Below are 7,414 nucleotides of genomic sequence, written 5' to 3'. Positions count from 1 at the left end.
AGATATGCTCTTACCTCACTTTAGCCAAGTTAATATATCCCCGTCTGGTCTTTGTCCGTGCGCTCTGTCACGCAAACGGAGCACATACGCAGCCTCTCCCACATGTCACATAGCTCCGAAAAAGCTCACGATAGAAGCTACCAAGCTCTTCCACGTGTTCCCTATTTAAATAAAGTTACGTGAAGTGTTTTCATGCGAAGTATATTTACACAGAAATGTAGCATGTCGATTTTATCAGCAAATAAAAAGGGGGACTATATTGTGAGGCGTAATGATACGAGGAGCACAGCGTCCGCGTAGTAACTCCTAAAGGGGCGGCACGGTAGCACAGCGGTTAGTGCTTGTGCTTCACAGCTAGAAGGTCCGGGTTCGATTCCCACCAAGGACGGGGCCTTTCTGTGTGGAGTTTGCATGTTCTCCCCGTGTCTGCGTAGGTTTCCTCCGGGTACTCCGGTTTCCCCTACCACTAAAAACATGTACAATAGGCCAGGATGTATGAGAGTGTGTTTGAGAGTGCGCATGGGGGACGACGGATGAAAATTAGCCTAAGGCTACAATCCGGTGTGGCTTGTTCATTAACTTGCACTGTCCCTACCAAATAAACCATAAATAAATAAATAAAATAAAGACTTCCCCCCGCTCACTTCCGTCAATAACCTTTAGGAGTTACTGCGCGGACGTTTTACTCCTCGTATCATTACGCCTCACAATATAGTCCCCCTTTTTATTTGCTTATAAAATCGACATGCTACATTTCTGGGTAAATATACTTCGCATGAAAACACTTCACGTAACTTTATTTAAATAGGGAACACGTGGAAGAGCTTGGTAGCTTCTATCGTGAGCTTTTTCGGAGCTATATGACATGTGGGAGAGGCTGCGTATGTGCTCCGTTTGCGTGACAGAGCGCACGGACAAAGACCAGACGGGGATATATTAACTCGGCTAAAGTGAGGTAAGAACATATCTCTGTATGTAAAAACGGTGGCCTATTCCTTTAAGATAAGATAAGAAGAACTTTATTGTCTGTTCCGCTCCTTTTCATTCAGACTTGTGGGGAGCAGTTTATATTGTTACTTTTGAATGCAATAAATAAATACATTGGTATATTGTGTACATTTAACAGAAGCTTTAAAATGAAGCAAAAATATAAAGCATCAACATGCATAAGCATATTAAAAACTTTTTTCTAATGTAAGATTTGACTTTAGATACTGGGCTAGCGTATAAAAGTGCAATCTGAGCTTAATGCTCAGTTGCGTTCAAGTGCCTGCTTTTTGTGTGTTGGATATATGAATACACGTCCAATGGACATTAAACATTGTCTTATAATATGGACATGATAAAGAAACCACAGAAAAGTAACTTTATACAATAGAAAACATTGTCATATAAAATAGATTTTAAAATGTGAACGGCATGAAAATTGTAAAAATATCAAGCTGTGATTAGTAGCTATCCTCAATCCTATGATAATACTTGCATTTCTTGTTATAATGGGTCTTATCAGAAAATGCCTGTGCATTAGGTTCTATTGAATGACGTAATGTACAATTATATTTTCTTAGATTTATGCAATATCATATAATGAATGGGATTATCTGATGAAGCAGTAGAGGACAGATGCACATAATTCTCTGCTTGTAATGTTTAGATGACATTCACATTTAGTATTCTTAATATTCTGACTGTTGTGCCACTTGATTAATATAGCGATGTAATAAACCTAACTAACTAAACTGTAAATATTTAAGTTCCATTTTAATGTTTTTCGTGATACTGTCTAAAGTGACACAGACATCCCCTTGAAGGCAAATTAATTTATAAATCCAAGAAGGTTTGCCGACTTATGGAAAATAAAACAAGAGGCAAGCAGGGGGTCCATAGTAGAACCACAACTTTTCCATTTTGAGTAATTTGTTAACAATGGGTTAGGGATGTCACAATCCTAACATTCTGAATAACAATTATTGTGAGGAAAAAAATGTAATAAAGATATTCCCTCTGATCTGTGACACGTGAATTGACTCCAATTACAAAACAGTTCTTTTGGGACTCTTCCAGGCAATATCATGCAATTATCATGAAAACGGATAAGATTTGTTCTCAGTGCATTGGGTTATTGAGCTTGCTGCTGACATGTGTTTTGGTCTAGATTTAACACTTGATTTGTACACTTGTATTGTCTTTTGAGTGTACACCACCAGAATACTATAGAACTCACTGCCATCAAAACTAGACACTGAAAGATCATTTGTTGTGTGCATAAGCAACAATATTTAACTTAAGTACATTTAGTTTAGATTTTCCCCAAACTGAGTTTCATACTTTGCTATTTTATCATCTTTGTTTTTCATAACCTTTACAATATTTTCATAGGTTTACCCCTATACCATTAACAACTCAATTTGCTAAGAGCATTCAACTTTTTCCAGTATACATCCTTTGTCACTTTTGTCTCTCTTGTACATCACAAGATATTTATTTGGACACTTTTGGTTGAGTGTGTGAGACTTTTGTCTGTGTTCATTTTCATCGTTTCTCATTCCTTTCCAGTTTTCACATGTGTCGTTTATACATATGCACATATGAGCAGGTTCACAACTAGGATTTGTTTTCTGTCAATCGTGCAACATGACACATATAACATACAACAAATAACTTAGATAAATAATAAACTATACAAACATTAAACTATAAGACTATAAGGGCATGCATAAGACGGTTACATTTAAACTATGATAAGGAAACAACACTTTGACATAGAACAACAGCGTGTTTTGTATCCACAGATGTGCAAGTGCATTAAGCACGAGTGTGGACAGACCACACAGTGACATAGAGCAGATTATTGAACAGGGTTTTGCATCTTTTCACACTGGTCTTTTTCTGTTGCATTTCCTTTTCATTTCTTTAAGCTTCACCTATTTCCTATAGGGAAGCATCTTTTAGTTTTGCTCATCCTGGCTTTCTTCATAGTTTACATGTTTAAGTCGTGTACAAGTACCATATACACTCCATCCTAATGACATTTCAACAGCAAAAGGCCCATAATTTGGATTGTTTACAACCTTTTTGTGGCTAGTGCGACTTTGGAGCATTCATTCCGATTAGCAATTCAACATAAGATTCGATTTCTGGAAGATCCACGTGACTTAAGGACCGTTTCTTTATGACCTCTTTGGTAACCACATTCACTTTTGTCACATGCTATTGTCTTTTTGAGTATACGCCACCGGAATAGAACTCATTGCCATCACAACTGGAAACTGAAAGATCAATTGTCAACAAAGTAGATAGCGTTTGTTGAGGTGACATTGTTTGCAAATTGTTTTTTGTCTTTTCAAGTTGAGTCTTACAGATGTTATTCTGTGCAGAAACTTGATGTTAAACCATTTTTCTAAAAAATGCATAGGTTTGGACAATTTTATTGTCTTTGTGTTTGTGTTGGATTTCACATCAACTGGAATGATTGAAATTTACCAACTCCACTGGTCCCGGTTTGAGCTTGCTCTGATTCAACTGTTGAGAAAGGGCTATGGACATCAGGATTGAGCTCAGGCAGATCAGTGTTTGATACATTTATCCACTGAAACATTTACATGAAGCATAGTAGGATGATTCAGGTGGCAATTGTCACAAATGGGACATTTTATGCATTGTTTGTTAAAATGTCCATACTCAAAAACATTCAAGGCAAAGTCTCAACAACTTTCCTTAACAAAATTAATCTTTTCTCAATGTTTCGGGTTTGTAAACCCAGGACAACCATTTAAAGAATGAGATTGTGAACAAAATGGACTGTTAGGATTATTAACTTTAACAGATCTGTTATTAGCAGCAAAGTTCCATTTCCTTTTTAAACTGTGGTCAGTCAACACTTTGATTTGAATGTCATCAATTTTGGGATCAGAGATGATTTTCAACTGACGTTCAACAAAATTACAACGTCGGAGACATTTTTCTTGCGATTTTGTTCTTCTTGGATGTAATGCGACAGTTATTTCATTTTGTACGGCAGCTTTGAGGTTATGGTTTTCATGTTGAATGCCTTTGGACTCATTTAGGTGTGGTAGTTGAGTTGCGTTTTGTTGTTTGATGAGCAGGTCTGATGTTTCATTTTGCTTTTGCAGAAAATGTCCTGTAAACTTTGATCTCTGTCAAATCTTGGTGGTGAAGGTATACTTTGCGATGGATTGGTTGCAGGCTGGATGTTAGGAGTGATTTCTTTGGTTTGTGTGCTTTTTGTTTTGTCAAGAGTAGTTGCAGTTTGCATGATTTTTGGTTTGGTGGTAAGATTGGCAGCTTGTTGCTTTGCTCTTGATACATAGCATGAGTTCAAACCGTCACTGTATGGTCTCCAGGATAGCAAGCTCAGAATCTGCAGCTCCACCGCCTCAATCTTCTTCCTTATTTCCTCAGTCTTATACTACTCTCCTTGCTAAGAAACGCCGGTTTGTTGTGTTGACCGCATCCCACTTCTAAATCAGAGACACAATACATGCTGTAAAACTCTTTAAAAGCATCCCACCTGTGAAAACACTGTGCATACGTAAAATCTTGTGAGCGGAGATCCTGATCAAACCAGATGTTGGACACACGGGAGCGCTTGGGACAGTGGGTCATTATTGACGTTAAGACAATAGGGTCATCATAAACAAGCTTGGGGACAGGTGGTGGGGGAACTGAGGAACAGTCAACAGTCGGGGGACAGTGGGTCATAAATCATCAAATACAGTGCGGGGTGGTGGGGGGCGAAATTAGTGCATGTATATTACTACTTACCTCGCGGCGCGTGTCATGTATTCATACTGCCACGGAGCGGGGGCGAAGCACCTAGAGTAGTATTGGACTCAAAACAACTCCTCGTGGTTCATTCTAAAGCAACAGGAATACAACTGATATGTTTCCTTAACGTGCAAAATGTGTTTTTTCTAAGTAGGCATGGATAATAATGTTATTTATACGCCTAAAGTTATATTTAAGCATATTTCCTTAAGTATTCCAAGTATATGATTGGATAGATGTTAAATGACTTTACAAAAGTGTATTTTGCACATTTTAGTGTTGAAAGCCGCTTCGCTGCGCAGCCCACACGCAAAAGAAATGCGCTCGAGTTCCATTTTTGGTTTTGGGAGCGGAGGCGGCAGCGGCCCGAGCCGCTTCTCTCGGCGCCGCCTCGGCGTGCTGTCTGTACACACAAGAGCTTTCCCATCTGCACAACAGGACGCCACTTGAAGCGCGGCTTGGCTGGCGCTGGCTGGTTCGCTCATCGAATTCATTGACGAATCCGTGTGCGGTGTGAAAGAGGCGTTAATGCTAGTGATGGGCGAGTGAAGCCTTGAAACACTTTGAGTCTGTCATAGCAAAAAAGTGTTGTACGCTTCGAAGTCTCTGAGCCGTTTCATTCTGTTTGAACACTGACCTCTTGTGGACAAACTTTATTATCGCGACTTCTCATAAACACGAATGAAGCATCAACACAATCATGTGGAAGAGAAGTTTTAAACAGTTTTATTATTACAGCCTGATATTGATGATCAAATCAATCATAGGCTGACAAATACTTCACTTTGTAAAGAATAAGAAAATACAAAATGTATTCTGGCCCACAGCTACATGAACGCAGTTCGATGGAAAACGGGGGAAATACAGCACATTCATCTGCTTCAGGAAGAGCGATACAAGCTCCGGAGCGCCATTGTCTTTTGGCCATCACTACTTAATACTAATGTTGTCCAAACATTGCGTTATTAATGCGTTTACGTAAATCGTTTTTAACGGCATAAGATTTTTTATTGCGTGATTTACGTTTTTTGTGACCTCATGAACTTCAGCAGGTCTTCTGCAAACCCCAAGACAACTGTTTAAGCTGCGAAAGAGGTCGTTCATATCCAGCACAGGACAGGGGAAACTCGGAATATTACAATATTGTGAAAAAGTTCATTTATTTCTGTAATAAAATCTTTTGAGGTGCAAATTTTTCAATCACTCCTTTCTGTACCTATTCTCTGTGTTTTAGTTAATAGGCCACCCATGTTTAACAAGGATTTTATACAAGAGTTTTCAGACCTCCTTTCTTTTTTCTCCTCTCATTGTGACAGACTTCTTATCTTAGGGGATTTTAACATTCATATATGCTGCCCCTCAAAAGCTCTGGTAAAAGATTTTTTAATGACAGCTGAAAGTTTTGATCTAAACATAAACCCCAGGTTCTTTTACAAACAATAGATTCCCTGTTACATCCTCCCTCCCCGCGTAATGTGGACAAATAGTGCCCTCTGGTGGGATTTATGGAATCATTCAGAGGAGCCAAGCTGTATTAAAGGTCCTATATCATGCAAAATCGACTTTTTGGAGCTTTTAGCCATGTTGTTATGCTATTTCCTTATCAAAAACACCCCCAGAGTGGTTTGTGGCTTCATTCACGCAGCTCTCAGTAATCGTCCTGAATCCTGCTCTCTGAGCAGCTGCTCCGCCCTCTCCTGGTGAACGACTGAGTGTTCAGTTGTGTCGTAACAGCGGAACGGAAGTGCTCGACGTCTGTAATGTAATGTCTTAATTCCATGCTTACGGACGGATTTTAATTTGTAAAAAAGCGTTTTCATTATTTCTGTCGTAAGAGAGATGCAAAGAGAAAAAAAAATAAAAAGAATGTGCCCGAGGTGCTTCCAGGTCAGCTGTGGCCAAAACAAACCCTGAGATCAGTCATGTTTGCGCTGCAGCTGAAGATGGAGCTCGTTGCCTACTCTGACACACCTGTTCTTTATTCTTAACTAACGATAATGTCACGGAGAAAAAGAAGCGCGTTTGGCTACGAGGACGAGGAGTTTATTCAACCTTTTTCAGGAAGAGGCCACTCAGCTGTTTTTTTTCTCCGGGATTCAGCGACTATCACCAAAATATTGTTTTTCTGTGACTGTCTCTGATGGATGTTTGGTGAACCTTCGCCAGAACCAAAGTGGATTAACTTTTATAACCAACGCGAGTCCCACAATGTAAACAGCGATCGAGCAGAGGGTGAGTCAGTCCAAACGCGGGTTAGCTTGTGTGTTAGCATATTAGCATGTGTGTTAGCCATTTATGAAGCTGTGTTGCAGATGTCAACTGCATCGTGAAGCAATTTCACTTATTGCTGTTTATTTATATTACGGTAAAGTATGTGCGGAGAGAGGGGGCGGAGTTAACTGAATCGAAGCGTTGTGTCTTCCGGGTTCGAAAAATACCTCAAGAAAACACTTATATTTATCACAAAAATGAGTGCTCCATTGTGGTAGAGGTACAATATATCATATAAATGCCTATACTTAACTTTGGAATGGCTAAAATAGCATGATACAGATCCTTTAAAACAGAAAGAAACCGCTAAATACAACTATGAAGGTAAGCTGCATACATGTCTAGCAGCGGCTAA

This window comes from Gobius niger, assembly GCF_951799975.1.
Source record: "Gobius niger genome assembly, chromosome: 10".
In the NCBI taxonomy this organism is placed as follows: Eukaryota; Metazoa; Chordata; class Actinopteri; order Gobiiformes; family Gobiidae; genus Gobius; species Gobius niger.
Note: the sequence above shows the minus strand (reverse complement) of the source record.